Source organism: Globicephala melas, chromosome 7 (assembly GCF_963455315.2).
Source record: "Globicephala melas chromosome 7, mGloMel1.2, whole genome shotgun sequence".
Taxonomy (NCBI): domain Eukaryota; kingdom Metazoa; phylum Chordata; class Mammalia; order Artiodactyla; family Delphinidae; genus Globicephala; species Globicephala melas.
In genome coordinates, this window is record NC_083320.1 from 29,629,504 (window position 1) to 29,650,490 (window position 20,987).

General features: G+C 45.5%; 2 protein-coding genes across 5 annotated transcripts in view; one reads left to right on the plus strand and one right to left on the minus strand.

The window, feature by feature from the left end:
* ZDBF2 (zinc finger DBF-type containing 2) overlaps positions 1-4,351 on the minus strand; it is a 30,634-nt gene extending 26,283 nt beyond the window's left edge. Inside the window, exons 1-2 of one of the 4 annotated variants that reach the window (XR_009564556.1) lie at positions 4,073-4,351; positions 12-1,382 (exon numbers count right to left, since the gene is read on the minus strand). The gene's annotated coding sequence lies outside the window, so the exon portion shown is untranslated. Of the gene's footprint in view, positions 1-11; positions 1,383-2,921; positions 3,970-4,072 lie in introns of those variants that run through there. The other 3 variants (XR_009564557.1, XR_009564555.1, XM_060301959.1) reach the window with 3 other exon arrangements.
* The window catches only part of CMKLR2 (chemerin chemokine-like receptor 2), an 82,366-nt gene continuing 65,439 nt past the window's right edge, over positions 4,061-20,987 (plus strand). The window contains exons 1-2 of the mRNA XM_060301961.2: positions 4,061-4,369; positions 9,776-10,428. The gene's annotated coding sequence lies outside the window, so the exon portion shown is untranslated. The remainder of the gene's footprint in view (positions 4,370-9,775; positions 10,429-20,987) is intronic.

A 20,987-nucleotide genomic window follows, 5' to 3' on the forward strand; every position in this document is an offset into this window, starting at 1 on the left:
TTTATGATATTTATTAATTTATTAATTTTTATTATGAAAGTAAAACAAAATGATAGTACAATTATAAAAATTAAGAAATAAAGAGCATAAAATCAGCCGTAATTCCACTACCCACCATTTACATTTGCCATATATTCTTCTTTGTTCTAAACATGTTTTTACAAAAATGGAATGGTACTACCCATTCTATTCTATAGTCTCCTCTCTCATTTAACCATATATGATGAGCACCTCTATATGAGATTATATATAATTCAAAACAGTATGTTTAAAGATTGCATACTATTGCATACTATTTCATTTTATCAGTGTAAGATAAAAGCCCTCTTATCTGATAAGACCCAGTAGTTGGTGAGTTAACTTTTTAAAAATTGGTCAATAAGATGATTTTTAAAATACATACACACATAACCTTAATATTTTATCTAACTTAAAACATACAAATGAATACATGTTTGATTTAAGGTCAAGATAGACTTTTTTGTTTCATTGAGGGCTTTTTGTGGATAGGACAGCTAGACTTCCAAGTCTTATTTTTTTCATATTTTCATAAACACATCATGATTTACCCTCAAGGAGTTTCTGAAACCAAGTCCCCCTAAGACCAAGTTCCCCTGACGAGTTTATGATTAACCTCTCTATCCAAAACTTTACTCCCTTTCTTGTCCCACCCCTGCTCCCTTTAGGATTGAGAAGTATCAAAGAAAAGGGGGGACTGAGACCAAGCAGGACCCTGTGGGGCCCTCCCAGTTACAAAAGCCCCTCCATGTCCCCCATTTCTTGTTTGTAGAAAAAGGCTTTAGTCTCCTAGGCCTTCCCTGGTTCCAAAAAGCAGACTCAAACAGTTACAAATTAGGGAAGTGAGGGAATGCAGAAACAAAGGAAAAGCAGTTAGGCAAGAAAAGTAATGATAGCTTAAACAATATTTCAGCAGTAAAACAGAGTACTAGTTCCTCTTCAAGGGATATACATAACAATCTGAAGCATATCTTTGAGTTTTTCTGCAGAAACTAAGACCCCCCCACCCAGTGGAGGATGGTGACTACATGCTAACAGGAAGGCAGACCCCAGACTGGTTGGAACCAGAAGGTTAATGATTAAGAATCCCGAAAAATCACCCTGTTACCTCACCACCAACCAATCAGAAGAAAGTCCACGAGCTGCAACCCTTGCCCCAAATGTTGGCCTTAAAAAACCCTTCCCTGAAAGCCATCGGGGAGTTCGGGTCTTTTGAACACGAGCTGCCTGTTTTCCTTGCTTGGCACCCTGCAAATAAACGCTGTACTTTCCTTCACCACAACCCGGTGTCAGTAGATTGGCTTTGCTGTGCAGCGGGCGAGCAGACCCAAGTTCGGTTCGGTAACATTTCCATTTTGGTTCCTCTAAAACAGAATAAGAACTTAAAGACATTTTCAAAACTGAGAGAAGTATTACAATTAATGTTTAAAATTTCCCCCAACCTTTTACAGTTGTGATACCCAATTAAGTGCTTTTGCAACAGCCTTTTTTTAAGGCCAAAGCATTTGATTTATTTTTCATAAAAATAAAGTGCTATGAAAAATGACAATGCTTACACTCTTATTTCATTGGTTTATGTAACATTTAAAACTGCAAAACCAATCTGGGGCAGTGAAGAGAGATCTTTGAAATGCCTGAGATAACTTCAGCAGAAGTGTCACAAAATAGAAATAAAGTGCTTTTTTTTTTAGTATTATTTCTTGCATACCTGAGATCTTTACCTACTGCAGAGATAAACAAACACATTTTTGAAGTGCCTTGAATTATAAGTGTGTGAGTTTCTCAAGCTGACAGTGGTACTGAATAAGAGCTAACAAAACCCAGAATCCCTGTGGCAAATATTTTTCAGTTGCTTGACAATAGAGACATCAGTTCAATAATAAATAAGTAAAGACAATAGAAGGGCATTTGGTCTACTGAATAAGATAATCTAAATTACTTTTCTAGCAATAGAAAAACATTTGGGGAGCAGTCACAAAACAATGGCTAAATGATATAAAAAGACCATCTTAATTCAGTGTCCCTTTCCTTATAACATTATTAACCGATTTTCAATTTCCCCCTCTTTTGGATTATCCACCTTCTATGGGTTTACCTCTGGCGACAAGAATTATCCTGGATACCTCCGTTCAGTCTTAATAGCTAACCTGTAGTGAGTACTTAATCTGTGCAGGCACTAAATCAACAGTTTCACATGCATTATCTCATCTGAATATCAAACAGCCTTATATAGCTGGTGTTCCGGTAACTCCCACTTTACAAATCAGGAGAGAAGCACTATCTTGTTCCAGGTCACACACAAATAACCAGCGTAGCTGGGATTTGACCCTAGGTCAATCTGAGCAGTTTATGCTCTTAACCTCTGAACTTCTTTAAAAGGCTTTCTCTCTGTATTTTCAGGAATGCTAATTGATTGTTTTAATATTAGGTGAAAACAAATAATTAAGATCTAATTCGCTACAATAAACACTGTCACATGTTCCAAAGAAAAAAGTAGAACTATTGTTAAACTTAATTGCATCATCGCTCCCATTCTTTTTTTTTTTTTCCCTCCCTTTCTGAGATGAGCGCTGACAGTACCTTAGTGACTGTGACTTTCAAATTTGATTAGCATGGCACACGGGAAGCAGTACATTTTATATCACAACCCAGCATATGTAGACACACATGCACACACCACACACACATGCACACTTTATAAGTTTCACAAAACAATATCTTCATTACAGGTAATGCATTCTGGTATTTTCTATGTTATCTTATTTCGGCTTATGAAACCAGTGGTTATGACCCACTACATTAATCTCACAATTCACTAATGGTTTGAAAACTGCCATTTAAAAAAACACATTGCCTCAAATTATTAAGCGAGCAAACAATACTTCATAGAAAATGATTGTTACCCTGAATTCAGCTTATTTCTATCCAACATCTTGGCCACTGCAGTGATATTTTATTAAATCTTTTAGGAGTTTCTTTGCTAAGGTTGGCCACTTGGTCAAGGTTCAGGGAGAAGAAAATTCTTGCTTTACAGGCTTTGGGTCCAAATCAGTGCAAGTTGAGAAGGCAGTGGAAAGATGTTTATGCATTGATATAGAAAAAGTCCTTCATGTATTAAACAGTAGATCACATTAGCACCCCATTTATGTAACACGAATATCTGTTTATGTATCCCAAATTGTTAATAGTGACTCTCTCTTGACGATGAGATTGCTATAGCTTTTTCAGCGATTTTTCCCCCCCGATAGTACATAATTGCTGTAAAAAACAAAAACAAAGGTAAACAAAATTCAATTTGAAGGGGTAAAAAGCGTTTTAGTTCCGTGAGAGTCAGTATCTCTCCCACGCGCTGCCAGATTCATCGCGCCGGAAAATGTTAGGAACTGGAAAGGGCCTTAGGAGCACGTGATAACAACGGCGTAATTTGACCAGATTTGCACAACTGTTGCACGACAATAGTAAAATGATTGTTAACACAAAAATCTAACGCCTCCAAAATAAATTCTGATCGCCAGAGGCCGGTAAAGGCTAGATTTGGGGACAGCTGGACACAACGCAGGGCACTGGGAGAAAGGGATTTGTGGACAGGTGGCTCCGGATCTCGGCCCCATAGGTGCCCCTGCACTTCCCGCGGGCACAAAGCCCTAAATCCGACCTCCGCAGGCCGCCTCCTCCCCTGCCCCTGCCCAAGGCCTAGTCCGCGAGCCCCTCCGACCTGGGGCCCCCGACAGACGGGCAAGGCAGCCTGCGCGCCACCTCCACCCACGCCCCAGCCACCTCGATCCCGGCCCGGAGACGCCGGCCCCGCTCACGTAAGAGGGGCAGAAAGGGACTCGGGGTGAGGGGAAGCCAAGGACCTGCGAAGCGGGCGCTGGAGCCGGGCGAGCAGTCTACGCGTCCGTCTGGAGGAAGAAGTCTCCCCGCGAAAGAGGCGAGCAGGCCCCACCCCCGGCCGCGCGCTCGGGGCCCGAGATCTTCTCCTCTGCTGCGCGCCTCCCGGCCCCGCCCCTCCCGCGCTCGCCCCGCCCCCACTCCGCCCTGCGGCCGTTCTCACCTCGGTGGAGGCCGCCGTGATTCCTTCCCGGCCCGGGTGGAGGCCAAGGACCCAGGGAGTACGCTCCCTTCCTATTCCGGATCCACCACGACGCCCAGACCCCCGGGCTGTCCGGAGAGCCGCCCGCCGCCCGCGGAGCCAGAAATTGGAGCCACCGTCTCTCCCGCCAGTGCGGGAGGATAAGCAGAGCGAGAGCGTCACTCGCAGGACCCGGGTCCCGAATCACGACTCAGCCCACGTAGACGTCCACGGGGAATGTAGCGTTGCAGCCCTCATTAAGGTTTGACGTCAACGAAGGTGCGAAAACAGGGGCCCCTCTGACGCAGGAGCCACGGGACCGCCCCCTGCCCACCCCCGCCCCTGGTGGTTGGAGTACCCTTCCTCCCGCCGCGCTGTCCCGTCCCCACATCTTGAAAGGGAACACTTCCTCCAGGGTCAGGGCCCCAGTCCGGAGCTTGTGAAATCAAACGTGTTCCAACCCAAAAGACTAGGCTTATAACGCAGGATAGACATCAAGGTTTTAGCATTTGAGGGACCAAATAGAAATTGCTTGCCAATTCAAAGCCACGTAGAACTGTAGAAAATGGAACTAAGAGAGCTAGTCTTTCGCGCTGTTTTCGTGTGTTTCCCGCGTGAGGTGCACCTAACAAAAGCTGCTGTTTAATGAGCGCTTACTTTGTGCTAGGCATCGTGTTTAAGGTTTACGTGTGTATTCTTGCAATGCATACTCAGGGCAACCCTTTATAGGACCTTAGGACGAATGCTATTATGACCCCCTTGGACAAATGAGAAAAGTGAGGTTTAAAGAAGTTAGGTATTCAGAGACCTGCATTGCATATGAAAGGGTGCCGAATATTGACCAGAATCTACTCAGTCATTTAATTATATTCTGTACCACTCACTACAAGTATAGTGGTGTGCAAAAACAGTTTTGTGTATAATGGATACAAACCTAAATCAATCACAGTACTGAATATATCATAATAATCTGTGATAAGGAAAATTATCATACCTAAAATGAGAGGGCCTCCAGTTGGAGAGCTTATGTCTTACGTAAAAATAATCTTAACATGAGCTACTTTGCTCTTTGGCTCTTGCTGTAACTATCATTATGCTTTTTTGGAGAGCTTGTGACATTGTCCCCCTCCCCTTTTTTAAACCTATCCATTGCTTTGGCATCCGTAGTTTCCATTCTTTATGTAATTCTCAGCTCCTGCCTCCCCCACTATATCTTTCCCCCTGTTACAACTTTCTCCTCCGCTTTAAATGAGGGCTATTGCAACTGTTCGTTCGTCAACCCCTTTAGATTTTTTAAACACACCAAGAAGTACTGATTTCTTTTAAGTTAAGCCCTTTCCAAATCCCAACCCTGGAACGGATCAAAGAAAACCCATCACCCATTAACCCAGCCACCATGACATGATGTATTTCACAGATGCTAAGACACACATTTTTCACTCTTTAACATTTCTGAAATCGGGGTGCATTTTACAAACTGGCCTCAATATTGGCCAGGTGGCTATTATATTAACCTAGTTGTCCTTCCCTCCACACATAGGAACTTGAATGTAGCTGTTCACATTGTCCTTATTTCAACTGAATTAAGTGCATTTTTTAATATAATAAAGCCCACAGCCCTCAGAGGAGGAAATTAACAGGAGGAGGAATTAAGGGGAGGGAGAGACACAGGAGTCTCTCAGACTTAAAGGGAGTTTTTCTTAGAAAAAGAGGGAAGATTTTCTTAGAAAAAAGCTGTTCACATTGTCCTTATTTCAACTGAATTAAGTGCATTTTTTAATATAATAAAGCCCACAGCCCTCAGAGGAGGGAATTAACAGGAGGAGGAATTAAGGGGAGGGAGAGACACAGGAGTCTTTCAGACTTAAAGGGAGTTTTTCTTAGAAAAAGAGGGAAGATTTTTCCAAGACCAAAAAGAGATTTCTCCAGCACTTACAAAAGAGAGAGATGGCACTCGCTACAAGCTATTAAACCGTGGGAGCCCTGAATTACTCACCAAGTACATTAGTTCTTAATGCACTTTGGAAACCTATATCTGAACAGTTAAATAGTAAGCCTAACATCCCCTCCCCAAAAAAGTGAAATTACATAGTTATTATTCCTGATGGTATGGTTAGTCAGTTACAACTGCTCTTAAGTTTTAGTCCAAACAAATCATTGAAGAAGGAAAATGAGTCTGGATGTTACCTGAAAACCATCCATTGAACTCTTCAGGATAGATCAAGAAAGTGCTGGCATCAAAACTTGAGGAATAGGATCTGCAGCTTGGAAAAAATCCTGGATTTGGTAATGGAGCACTTTTTGAAGGCTTGGTGCACCACCAACACTTTTGGTGGCACAAAAGACAGTACTGTATGGTAAACCACAGCCATTAACAATTGATTCAAAAAGTGATTTAGAAAAGTTGGAAAGTGAAGAAATTTGGGGAACACCATAACCAATTTTACTTATATTTCCTTTTTTATTGCATGCACAAGATTGATACATAGCAGTCTGTATCTGAGTCTGAAACTGTTCTTTCACTAAGTATGAAATAAAAATACTAAGTTACAGGAAACCATTGCATGTTAGTTTGGTTGGCTGCATTTTTTTCCAACGTGACACTATCATGTAAAATTAGAGGAAGTGCTATCCTGCATCAGATTAGCAGTCCTTCCAGACCAGATTTCTGTCAAGTGGCAATGGGTGCATTTTCGACAGAGTTTAATTATCTTTAAGATGAAGCTCTAAAACTTGTAATTTCCCCCCAATCCTTTATTAATCCACTACAGATCTAAACCCATACATTCAGCAAATATTTATTTAAAGGACCCTAGGAATCAAGGTTGGGATTATATGTATTCCATTCCCTCCTCAGGGAGAAAAATGATCCTATGTGTACGTTATTTCATATTCTTTCTTCAAAGGAAGAATAAGAGCTTCTCTTTTATGTCCAGAAATCATTCCAATAATACCTGTATTTTGTGAACTGTGTAAGCTAACATTAGGCTAATGTCTTAAGGGAGAAGGCTATAGGGAAAACCTAGATCTCATTCCTGAGTCATAAAAGAATTTAGATTCCATAGGTTTAGAGTTTGGATTATATTTCCCCCAAGTTCTGTTATTGTGCCTATCTACCTATTCACAAGTCAGATCATTATGAAGGTCTTATCCATTAGCTTGGCATTTTACCTCTTTAAAGGGTATAATGTCATCTTTAAGGGAAAAGAATTCACGCATATGCCCCATTCAACTCACAATTTAAAAATTAATGAGAATGGTCACAAAATACATCCATTCATTTTATCTTGTTCTTGATTCTTTCCTGTAAGATATTTCCCATCCTTGACAAAAATTTCATCTAAAAGACGAAGGAAGGGGCTTCCCTGGTGGTGCAGTGGTTAAGAACCTGCCTGCCAATGCAGGGGACACAGGTTCGAGCCCTGGTCCAGGAAGATCCCACATGCCGTGGAGCAACTAAGCCCGTGTGCCACAACTACAGAGCCTACAAGCCACAACTACTGAACCCATGTGCCACAACTACTGAAGCCCACGCTCCTAGAGCCCATGCTCCGCAACAAGAGAAGCCACCGCAATGAGAAGCCCATGCACCGCAACAAAGAGTAGCCCCTGCTCGCCACAACCAGAGAAAGCCCGTGTGCAGCAACCAAGACTCAATGCAACCAAAAATAAATAATTAAAAAAAAGAAGAAGAAGAAGGAAGGATGAGGAAAAGATAGTAGTGCTAATGTGTTCATCTTTCTGATTGTTGGAACAAGAGGTTTGTGAAAGGGAATGAAAGTTAAAGTATATAGCTTAAATTTGCAGAGATATATGGCGGACCGAGGTGAATGGCAGGGTAAATACGGGGAGGAGAGCACAGGGGGAGACAGTGCCCCAACCCCAGCCTTGTTCGAGTCAACTGCATAATGTCTAAAGTTGGCAAATCACTAAATAGCAATACAAGCCTATTTCTAACTAAGCGTACAGACGATCCACCAGAACTAAAGACCAAAAACATTTTTGCTAGTTGCTTCTGCTTGTCAGGAGTGGATGTAGACAAAGGCATGGCACCAGGGCAAGCGGCTACACTTTTAATATCATAACATTTTCCCCCAGATCGATTTAAAATTATGCACAGTGAGATTTAACATCTCTGTTCTAGTCTTCCCACCCTATTCTTCTTTCAGTCTAATCAGATCAACTCTATTCCACTTTTACAGTCTGTGGAAACACCTGTAATACACCTTCATACAAAGACAAAGCTGGGACATGTTTGGCATAGTTCGCAATAATTCTTGACCAGTTTTTACCATACTCTACTCCTTTCTCTTTTTTCTTTCTCTCCTTCCCCTCTTTTGCTTCCGCCTGCACATTTTTTCTTTTCCTTCCTTTTTTCTTGCTAGCAGAAACATAGGTTGTAGCCTTCAAAAACAGTGCTTGCAACTTCTGGTAATGATCAGGACCAAAAATGTCATTAACCTAACACTTGTTCCTTTCTTTTTTTTTAAATAAATTTATTTATTTTGGCTATTCATTGCTGCATGTTGGGTATTCATTGCTGCATGCGGGCTGTCTCTAGTTGTGGCGAGCAGGGACTACTCTTCACCGCGGTGCGTGGGCTTCTCTTTGCAGTGGCTTCTCTTGTTGCAGAGCACGGGTTCTAGGCATGCGGGCTTCAGTAGTTGCGGCACTTGGGCTCAGTAGTTGTGGCTCGACGGCTGTAGAACGCGGGCTTAGTAGTTGTGGTGCATGGGCTTAGCTGCTCTGTGGCGTGTGGGATTTTCCCGGACCAGGGATCAAACTCGTGTCTCCTGCACTGGCAGGCGGATTCTTAACCACTGCAGCACCAGGGAAGTCCCCTTGTTCCTTTCTTTAGCTCAAAAATCATGGCAAAACTTATGTTCTCTGGAGTTTTAACTTTAAAAAACACAATAATTCCTATTGGCTTTCTGTATGATGAAGTCATCAATATGAGAACTATATTCTTGAGCCTTTTCCTCTAAGCTCCCAGATGTTTTCACTGGTTGACTTGCAACAATATTAGAAGTATTCCATTGGAATACAGTTGCTATAAGGAAGAATTTAGAGGCTGATGTGAATTCCATAGACCTTATTTTTTAAAAATTCACTGGTGACATTTGATTATTTGGAAAGAGCTCCAGAATACATTAAGAGAAAAAAGCAAAGTATAATAATTTTGTGTTAGAGAAGGAGAACTAGGAATATAAATATATACAGTAATTGTATTTTCACAAAGAAACTCAAATGAAACTCAGGAAATTAATAAAATCATTTATGACAGAGCTGAGGTTGTGAGAAATGGGAAAGATGACAGTGAAGAGAGTGAAATTTTTCTCTGGTGCTTATTATGTTATAGTTTATGAGTTATCTGAATTTTTTTCTATGTGAAATATTAGCTAAATTAAAATTTAAACTAAAGTAAATTAGACAATGGAGAAATAGAGTTCTGATGATGGACTCTGGAACAGGAGCCCGACTCAAGAGGCTTTTGAAGAAGAGGGTGTAGGGATGAAAACTTTGGCATCCTTGGAAACACCATTTATGGGTATTTGCTCCTAAATGGACCTCAGAATCCCTTGTACATGACCATACAGTGAATAACAAACTGGAGTCAGAACTGGAGTCATTTTGGTGGTGGTGGTGGTGGTGGTGGTCATTGTTGTCATTGCTGTTGTTTTTCAGAAACTGAGGGGCTGCTTCCCCACCTGAACCTGAGACTGCCAGAACAACTTGTCCAGACCACCAGGGACCTGAGAGCAGAGAGAATATCTGCTGCCTGGCAGCCCTGCGTGGGGCTTTCCAGCATCAAAATAGACGAACCAGGGCTTCCCTGGTGGCGCAGTGGTTGAGAGTCCGCCTGCCGATGCAGGGGACACGGGTTCGTGCCCCGGTCCAGGAAGATCCCACGTGCCGCGGAGCGGCTGGGCCCGTGAGCCATGGCCGCTGAGCCTGCGAGTCCGGAGCCTGTGCCCCGCAACGGGAAAGGCCCACGTACCGCAAAAAAAAAAATAGATGAACCAGGGTACAGAGGACTTTCCACCTTTCAGAAAGGATTTTGGCTCACTGTTGGAAAGGACCTTACCGCGGATAGCATCACCCCAGCCCAGGAGTTCACTGCTAAAGAGGACTTCGCGTCCTCCTCAAGCTCTTACGCAGAATTACCCCTTGGACTCAACCCAGCTGTGTCGCTCCACACTTACAGCAGCCTCCCCTACTCCTCCCCTAAGCGTCTCCGGGACCATTTACAGCAATATCACCCATGGGGTGTCTACCTTCCAGAGCTAGCAGCTTACTTCCCCCGGGATCCTGCTATAGTCTACCCTGCCTGGTAAACTGTAAGTAACAAACCTTTCAAACTTTTGCTAATTTTACTGATAGGTATGTTAGTGATCCATTGCCTGCTTGTTTGCCTCGTAAAATACTGTAATAATGTAGTTCCCTACTGTTATATTTATTTTATTATACTTCATTTTATTGTGGTAAGAACATTTAATGAGATCCACCCTCTTAACCGAGAGTCAGGTATACAATACTGCATTTTTATCTGTAGGCACAGTGTTGCACAGCAGGTTTCTAGAACGTGTTCATTTTTCGTATCTACTATGACTAAGGTATCATCCTTACCGCCAAGCCTCTGAGAAATGCTTGAGTGCCACAGGGTCAGTTGTATTAACTGTACTGTCTTATTTAATGTACTCCTAATTCTCTGGCATTTGGAGCCTGTGGACACTGGGAACCCGCTCTCCAGGATTAACTACATCCAAGAGATAACAAGCAACTTGCCCGCCAGCAAAACTTTGATATGCAAGCAAACCAATTCAGGGTCCATACCCCCTTGCCCAGGCGGATCCTTTTATCAGACCTCTGCAGTCCAGGACTCTATCCCCTGCCCTAATCACTGCAGGGCCAGGTGTGAGACTACTGGAGACCAACCTTATGGTCCAGGGTTCCTAGTAACTGTTCCAACTCTCCAATCATAGTTCCTGCTCTTGTTTATCTTGCCCATCCCCTCTGGAGAAAACCTCCAGAAAGGACCCTGCCCCCCGTTCACCTCTCTCTTCCCGCTGATCCTGCAGACTGTCTTCCCTGGTGGCCCTCCTGTTTCTAGGGGACTGTGAAATTAGTACAGGACTTCTTCCTCATCACAATTATTTTCGCTGCGCGAGTGTCTTACTATTTATGCTCAAAACAAATCCAGAGGGCTTCCCTGGTGGCGCAGTGGTTGGGAGTCCGCCTGCCGATGCAGGGGACGCGGGTTCGTGCCCCGGTCCGGGAGGATCCCACATGCCGCGGAGCGCCTGGGCCCGTGAGCCATGGTCGCTGAGCCTGCATGTCCGGAGCCTACGCTCCGCAACGGGAGAGGCTGCAACAGTGAGAGGCCCGCGTACCAAAAAAACAAACAAACAAACAAAAAAAACAAATCCAGGGTAGGTTTTTAGAACAACTGGCACTGCATGGCAGAGTGGTTTCACCAGACCGAGATGGTAGGTCCTCGGACTGCTTGGCGCATCAGTGGGACCCAACGGCAGCAACCACTGCCTAAAGGGCACCGCTGGCGCTTGGCTGGCTTGCTGCTTGATGGCTACTGCATCGCGTTGCTTTTTGTCGGGTGTTAGTAGTGTGATTCCCCAGCCTCAAATTGTTTAAGTGGCAAGACATGTCTTACTCAGGAACATAGCAGTAGTACGGGGACTTCTCTAATGGGAAGTGGAGAAGTCCTTAAACCCTTCAAAAAAAAATTGAGTGTGAGGGGCTTCCCTGGTGGCGCAGTGGTTGGGGGTCCGCCTGCCAATGCAGGGGACGCGGGTTCGTGCCCCGGTCCGGGAGGATCCCGCGTGCCGCGGAGCGGCTGGGCCCGTGGGCCATGGCCGCTGGGCCTGCACGTCCGGAGCCTGTGCTCCGTGGCGGGAGAGGCCACAGCAGTGAGAGGCCCGCGTATGCAAAAAAAAAAAAAAAAATTGAGGGTGAGTAGGTACAACCATTCTAGAAAACACAATGCAGTTTCCATAAAAAATAAAAAACAGAACTACCATATGATCTAGCAATCCCACTTCTGGGTGTATATCCAGAGGAAATGATATCTCACAAAGTCATGGCAGCATTATTTACAGTAGCCAAGACATGGAAACAACCTAAGTGTCCATCGATGGATGAATGGATAAGCAAAATGTGGTGTATAGATATATACAATAGAATATTATTCAGGGTTTAAAAAAAAGTAAGTACTGGGGCTTCCCTGGTGGCGCAGTGGTTGAGAGTCCACCTGTCGATGCAGGGGACACGGGTTTGTGCCCTGGTCTGGGAAGATCCCACATGCCGCGGAGCGGCTGGGCCGGTGAGCCATGGCCGCTGAGCCTGCGCGTCCGGAGCCTGTGCTCCGCAACGGGAGAGGCCACAACAGTGAGAGGCCCACGTACCGCAAAAAAAAAAATAAGTACTGTTATTTGCTGCAACGTGGATGAACCTGAAGGACATTATGCTACGGAAATAAGCCAGACACAGAAAGGCAAACACTGTGTGATCTTACTTTTCCGTGGAATCTAAAAAAGTCTAGTTCATAGGAGCAGAGAGTAAAACAGTGGTTGCCAGAGGCTGAGGGTGGGAGAAATGGGGAGATGCTGGTCAAAGAGTACAACTCTGTCTCCTTGCATGGCCCTGGAATAAACCTTTCTCTGCTCCAAACTCTGACATTTCGGTTTGTTGGCCTCACTGTGCATCCGTCACACGAACTTGCACTAATAGTGAGTCACGGGGAGGTGTGTGTAGAGAAGCAAAGAAAGGCTGGGGGGCTTCCCTGGTGGCGCAGTGGTTGGGAGTCCGCCTGCCGATTCAGGGGACGCGGGTTCGTGCCCCGGTCCGGGGGGATCCCGCGTGCCGCGGAGCGGCTGAGCCCGTGGGCCATGGCCTCTGGGCCTGCGCGTCCAGAGCCTGTGCTCCGCAGCGGGAGAGGCCGCAGCAGTGAGAGGCCCGCGTACTGCAAAAAAACAAAAAAAAAGAAGGGCTGGGAAGCTAAGGAGATGAGGGCAGATTCAGCGTGGCAACTACAATGCTGCAGGATGACAGTTCAGCAGGCCTCAAGCAATTGGTGGACCGTGGGCAGGGCACCTCGTGGACCGTGGGCATCTTGTGGGCTGTGGGCATCTGGTGGACCGTGGGCAGGGTACCTCGTGGACCGTGGGCAAGGCACCTTGTGGACTGTGGGCATCTGGTGGACCGTGGGCAGGGCACCTCGTGGACCGTGGGCACCTCGTGGACCGTGGGCATCTCATGGACCGTGGGCAGGGCATCTCATGGACCGTGGGCATCTCGTGGACCGTGGGCAGGGCACCTCGTGGACCATGGGCATCTGGTGGACCGTGGGCAGGGTACCTCGTGGACCGTGGGCACCTGGTGGACCGCGGGCACCTGGCGAACCATGGAGAATTGGCAGGACTCTGGCAACTGGCACACCGTAGTTCAACAGCAGGCTGTACTCTTTTTGCCCAAAGGGGTAGCTAATGATTTTTGGGTGAGTCTGCAGGTGCCAGACCCCCCCTCCCCCGACAGAGACCCCAAACTCAATTTCTTAGACCCCCAGGACTCAAAGCGGAGAAGGATACAGCCAGTCACAGGCAGACCCACCTCGGGCTAAGAGAGCCATTTGCAAAACAGTAAGGGGCATTTGAGCCTCCTTTGGAATTCAGTTGGCTTTTGAGTTTTTTCTTCTTAAAGAAACAGGGTGTCCCCAACAGGCTTTAAGGAGCTTCCCTAGGGATGAAATTTACCAAGGCCATCTTGGAGAGGCTTTGCAGTTGTTACTACTCTTGCCCCTTTGCTCCAGGTGGGAAATGAAGAGCGTACCCAGACCTTTAGGTCCCTGAGACCTGGAGAGTAGTCACACGCCATTTCAAGCATCAGAGATCTGAGCAAATGCTGGGAAACCTGGGAAATCATGGTGAAATGTGGTCACAAATCATGGTCTGGCAGGCGTGGAGCAGGGAGGCCAGAGGAACCTCAGAGAACCTCAGCATCTGAGCAGGATTGCGGTGCTGGGTACTGCCGGACCGCGGGCTACTGGCGAACCACCGCCCGAAGGAAGTTGCTGCTCAGAGTCCAGCAAATTCTGCAATCCATATTTAGAGCCAGCAGCATACAATTCCTCTTCACTTCCTAGCTACCGGCAGCCCAATCCTGTACTTGGGCTCAGGGCTTTTGGTGATCTTGGGGGAACCCTAAAGGGACCAAACTTTATCAGGAATCCCAAAGCTTAATTCCAGGGTTGAAAAAAGGCGAGTTGTGCTCTCTTTGACCAAGGAGTGAGTCCATTCTCATTCTTTGGGGGGCTATGTCCGTCCTAGTGCTCTGGCCTCTGGTAGACAGAGTCATCACGAAGCAGCAGGAGGGCAGTAGGTAAAAAAGGAATATGGTAATTCTTTTGGCTCTTTGGTCTTTTCCTACCCCGTGGGTCTTCTCTTAAAGGGGCAGAAGATCTCCAGCCAGGCTTAAAGGGCAGTTTAAGTTTGAAACACCGAGTTCAGCCTGGGAGAAGTGGAGGGCAGCGGGGTGTGTGCGTATGTGAGTGTGTGCACACGCACGCGTACGCACGCACGCAGGTATTCATTCTACTCTCTCTCTGATGGGGACCCACCCAGTGGGAGCCACAGACTTTTGGAGTGACACTTAAGGCGTTCTGAAACTGAGCAGGACCCTGTGGGGCCCTCCAGGGTACAAACGCCTTTCCATGTCCCCCGTTCCCTGTTTGTAGAGAAAGGCTGGAGTCTCCTAGACTTTCCCTGATTTTCAAAGTGTATAGATTCAAGGAGTTACTAATTAGGGAAGTGAAGGAATGCAAAAACAAAGGAAAAGCAGTCCAGAAACAAGTGTAGCAATAAAACAGAGTCCTAATTCCTCCTCGAGGGGCAGACATAGCAATCTGACACTTATCTTTGAGTTGTTCTGCAGGAACTAAGCCCCCCACCCAGGTGGAGGATGGTTATTGTATGCTGAGACCCCAGACTGGTCGGAACTAGAAGGCTGATGATTGAGATTCCTGGAACACCACTGTTACCTCACCACCAACAAGTCAGTCACGCACCCTGCAGCCATCACCCCAAATTTTGCCCTTAAAAACTTCCCTGAAAACCATTGGAGAGTTCGGGTCTTTTTTTTTTTTTTTTTTTTTTTTTGCGGTACACGGGCCTCTCACCGCTGTGGCCTCTCCTGTTGCGGAGCACAGACTCCGGACGCGCAGGCCCAGCGGCCGTGGCTCACGGGCCCAGCCGCTCCGCGGCATGCGGGATCCCCCCAGACCGGGGCACGAACCCGCGTCCCCTGCATCGGCAGGCGGACTCCCAACCACTGCGCCACCAGGGAAGCCCGAGAGTTTGCGTCTTTTGATCACAAGCTGCCTGTCTCTTTGCTTCACCCTGCAATAAACCATTGTCTGCTCAAAAAAAAAAAAAAAAAAAAAAAAGATGAGTGTGTTCTGAGGGTCTAAAGTACAACATGGTGACTATAGTTAATACCGTATTTTGTTCTTTTTTAAAATTTATTTATTTTATTTATTTATTTTTGGCTGCATTGGGTCTTTGTTGCTGCGTGCAGGCTTTCTCTAGTTGCGGCGAATGGGGGCTGCTCTTCGTTGCGGTGCACAGGCTTCTCATTGCGGTGGCTTCTCTTGTTGCGGAGCACAGACTCTAGGTGCGCGGCCTTCAGTAGTTGTGGCACGTGGGCTCAGTAGTTGTGGCACATGGGCTCTAGAGCGCAGGCTCAGTAGTTGTGGCACACGGGCTTTTTTGCTCCGTGGCATGTGGGATCTTCCCAGACCAGGGATTGAACCGTGTCCCCTGCATTGGCAGGTGGATTCTTAACCACTGTGCCACCAGAGAAGTCCCTGTATTTTGTTCTTGAAATTTACTAAAAGAGTAGATTGTAAGTGTTGTCAGCACACATACACAAACACAAGTAACTATGCGAGGGGATGATCGTGTTAATTAGCTTGGTTGGGTAATCATTTCACAATGTATGTGTATATCAAATTATAGAGCTGTACACTTTAAGTATTTTCAATTTCTATTTGTCAGTGATACCTGTACAAAGCTGGGGTCAAGGGTAAGTGTCTGGGACTCATTGCCCAGGGGAACTCTACATACGTGTCCCGGTTGGTGAGCACCCAGTGTCCAGGATAGAGCACCTGGGGGTATATAGGGAATTGAACTCATCAGTTTCTGGAAAAGGTGGTCTGAGGGGATGAGGAGTGACTCCCGTCCTAGTGAGAGTTGAGTCTGATAGGCAATGGGGCCATCTGAGTCATTTAGATGAAAGTACCTGTGTCCAGAATGTTCTGTGCTTCTGGGGCACCCAGTAAACCACGTCCCATTTTTCTCTGCGCTTTGCTGTATCCACATCCGGCCTGTTTCACGGAGTACGGAGAGAGTGCACCACCGGATGCCATCTCAAGGGTCTCAGACCATTCCTGGGGTCCAGGTGTGGGGCTCCTTCTCAGGAAATCGTGGCCCACTGAACATGGCTATTCAGGTCTAAAACATCACCACTGTGGGAATTCCCTGGCGGTCCAGTGGTTAGGTTTTCACGCTTCCACTGCAGGGGGCACCAGTTCGATCCCTGGTCGGGGAACTAAGCTCCCACATGCCGCAAGGCTTGGCCAAAAGAATAGAATAGAATAGATCGCCACTGTTGTCTGCCTTGCTACTATCGTGACTTGTCCCCCAAACCAATGGGATTTCGGGGGTCACATCATTGGAGACCAACAGCTCAATGGTTAATGAAAAGGGGGGAAGGAGCAACTGGTTCCAGTTATCCCCAAAAGTCCCCAAGAGGTGGACCAATTCATAAAAGATTATATGAAAAAAAGGACTATAATCTGTAAAAATACTAAATCACTATTCGACACACCTGAAACTAACCTACAATAATATTGTAAATCCTCTATACTTCAATTTTAAAAATGCTGTTAAACAGTAACCATCTGTATTCAGTTGAACCAAATGTTAAATACTGAGGTGATATATGGTATTCAAGAGAAATAGGACACCACTTTTTGGCAAAAAGATAAATATGTGTATAAAATTGAATATTACATTCTATCAGTTCACGTTCTTTGCAGTCATCAATTGACCTTTTGTCAAAACTAATCAATTATGAACCAAAAAAAAAAAACAGAGAGATTACACAGCACCTAATCAATGTATGTGTGCTATCAAGTGCTGACACTTTTTTTTTCTTTATTTGTCTGTGCTGCGAGGCTTGCAGGATCTTCATTCCCCGACCAGAGATTGAACCGGGCCCACAGCAGCGAAAGCTGAGACCTAGCCACTGCACTACCAGGGAATTCCCAGTGCTGCCATTTATTAGCATGCAAAAGCATCGGAAAGATAAAACTGATGCTACTAGGGGAGTTCCCTGGTGACTTAGTGGTTGGGATTCGGGGCTCTCACTACCATGGCCCAGTCCCTGCAAGGCTGCTGCTCAGAGCAGGCAGAGGGACTCACTGACTGTGTGTGTGGTGAACACCCGATGGAGGGAAATGGTGGGGGAGAGGAGGAGATAGAGACTGAGGAACTTTCCTAGATTAGAGAGAATTCAAACTATCCTTAAGGATTTATATCAAAGACAGAAAATAAGGGGGTGACAAATGCCATTTGCAGCAACGTGGATGGACCTAGAGATTGTCACACTGAGTGAAGTAAGTCACACGGAGAAGGATAAGAATAAGGATAAGGGTATCGCTTATATGTGGAATCTAAAAAAATGGTACAAATGAACTTATTTACAAAACAGAAATAGACGCAGAAAACAATCTTATGGTTACCAGGGGGGAAAGGAAGGGAGGGATAAATTGGGAAATTGGGACTGACATATACACACTACTATATATAAAATAGATAACTAATAAGGACCTACTGTGTAGCACAGGTAACTCTACTCAAAACTCTGTAATGACTTATATGGGAAAAGAATCTAAAAAATAGTGGATATATGTATATGTATAACATTCGCTTTGCCGTACAGCAGCAGCTAACACAACATTGTAAATCAGTTATAGTCCAATAAAAAAATTTTTTTTATTTATTTGGCTGTGTCAGGTCTCAGTTGCAGCACGCGGGATCTCTGTCACACGGGATCTTCGTTGGGGCACGCAGGATCTTTGTCACGTGGGATCTTTCCTTGCCGCACGCAGGATCTTCCTTGCAGCACGCGGGCTTCTCTCTAGTTGTGGTGCACGGGCTTAGTTGCCCCGCGGCATATGGGATCTTGCCAGGGATCGAACCGATTCCCTGCATTGGAAGGCGGATTCTTTACCACTGGACCACCAGGGAGGTCCCCAATAAAAATTTTTTTTAAGTAAAAGAAAATAAAAGAGCGACTAATGTCAAGGGGTCTCTAACATGGTCTCCGAGCTACGGCTCACTGCCTGGGAGAAGCCGGCATGGCCTGCATCCCAAGGTTCAGGAGGTACTAAGATCCTCAGACTCTCCACGATCACGTTTTACACAGCTGGGAAACAACCCTAAAGCTAAGGAGCTATTCAGACTCTCCAGTGATAGGTTGTTTGTTGTTGTCGTTTTTATGAGAGAGCTGTCATCCTCCGATCGTTCACTTTAGTTTGACTAATATCGTCTCCATTCATTTTTACATTTTCCAGTGTATCTTTTCTTTACTTTTGAAATTGGTGTGTTCAGTGCTCAGTTTGATGTTGCCATCCTCTGACACCAAGGATTACAGTAGAATATATAAAAAATATATATACACTTCATTCAGTGAACCTTTCCAGGTCCTAAAGACCGAAGGCACCGCCAGCAGGCACGACGCACGGGGCCGTGTGGAAAATCGCTGACCTCGTCAGAAGACAGAAGACAGGAGCTCAGGGGGAGTTTAGGTGCCAGCTTTTATTGGGTTTTTTTTTTTTTTTTTGCAGCATGTTACCCTTGCTTACATTGTGTATGATCAGGTCTCATAAGATGGCTGCTCTCTTGCTCTCTGTATATCCCCTGCTGGACCTGGCCCTGCCTCACCCTTACCTAGGTGTATGATTGCCTCCCCATCCTAAGCTGAAAGTTTTTTTCCCCCTGTTTTAAGGTGATTTTATTAAATTGGCTTGGACATACTGAAGATCAAATAATATTTTCCGAAGATAAAAACTATAGACTTTAGGGGCTTCCGTGGTGGCACAGTGGTTAAGAATCTGCTTGCCAGTGCAGCGGGCCACGGATTCAAGCCCTGGCCCGGGAAGATCCCACATGCCGCGGAGCAGCTAAGCCCGTGTGCCAAAACTGCTGAGCCTGCGCTCTAGAGCCCACGAGCCACAACTACTGAAACCTGGGCGCCTAGAGCCCACGCTCTGCAACAAGAGAAGCCACGACAATGAGAAGCCCACGCACCGCAGCGAAGAGTAATCCCCGCTCGCCGCAACTGGAGAAAGCCTCCGCACAGCAGTGAAGACCCAACACAGCCAAAAATAAATAAATAAATAAATTTATTTATTTTTTAAAAAAACTATAGACTTTAAAGCTTGACGTAAAATTAGTAGCTTCTAAAGTGTTAGTCACAGCATGATAGTTAAGCAACAGTATGATAAAACAACTATGTAGAAACAGAACTCTGGGACTAGCTGGAAACTCGGAAATCATTTAGCCTATTAGCCTCATTTTGTAAGTGAGAAAACTAGGCTCAAAGATTAAATGATTTGCTCAAGTTCACCTAATAATATTAAAGCTAAAGTAATCAAGCTAAAAATCAAACCAATTTTTCCTAAAACTAAATCCTATCATTGATATTCCAACTGGCTCTCTATCAACTAAAAGTCTAGATTTTCCTCTAATATTCCACACTACTGTGGCATGAAAAAGCGTTAAGACACTACAGTAAATCTTAGCCAACGAATTCAGGCCCGAAAGGGGCTTTATCAAATAACTGAGCCAGCCCTTTCTTTGTAAAAAGGAGGAAATGTGTGGGAAATGACTTCCCAATGGCTTGTTAACAGAGATGTCTGGATTAAAATTCAGATAGTAGCAAATTTACCCCCAAATCCCATCTCTAGTTTCATGGCTCACCCACTAAGTTATGTGCTCCTTTTACATCTCCTTTATACGTTGAGGTTTAGTTATAACCTCACTCAGTATTATCCCTATTCTTAGTATTCTTATTATTCTTATTACTATTATTTTTGGCCGCACTGCGCGGCTTTCGGAATATTAGTTCCTGACCAGGGATCGAACCCATGCCCCCTGCAGTGGAAGCGGGGAGTCCTAACCACTGGACCACTAATATTATTATTGATTATAAACTGACATTTCCTTCCACGTGAACAGTGTAACTCATCAACACAGAACTTTCTTTTAGATCCTGAGCTGTCAACGTTCCAAGGGGCTCCCAAGGTGCAAACCTTTGCGTTTTTAAGCCTCTGGAATCTTCCGCTTGCAGAATAATGTCGTACTTCTCACTTGTAAAAAGACGACTACACGGTGTAGCAGAGGGTGAGATACTGCATGATGGTCTCGGTGCCCTGGAGCACCCCCCTTGCTGAGTCACTATGACATTCTGTCTGCTGCACATAAGACAGGAGCCCCCCACAGGAAGCAAGCCCCTTGGGTCCAGGTATGGCCGTCCTTCCTTGAGAGGATTCCCTACACAGGTATTCCTCCAGTCTCTTTTTTTTATCTTGAGGATGGAGCTCTTATCTTCCAGAGAGATGTGTCTCTTGATTTGCAGATCTGGGTGAGAATCCAGCCCTTGTTATGGTCAGACAATGGAGACGCCCAGCAGCTCTGCACTGGGTGTGCGAAGCGGTCCTCATGCTTGAGTAGGATGCTTGTCCGGCTCTGCTGGGACATTAGGTGCCTCCAGGTAAAGAGCTAAAGTGCCCCAGGCTGTGGACTCGCACACCCACCCTCCC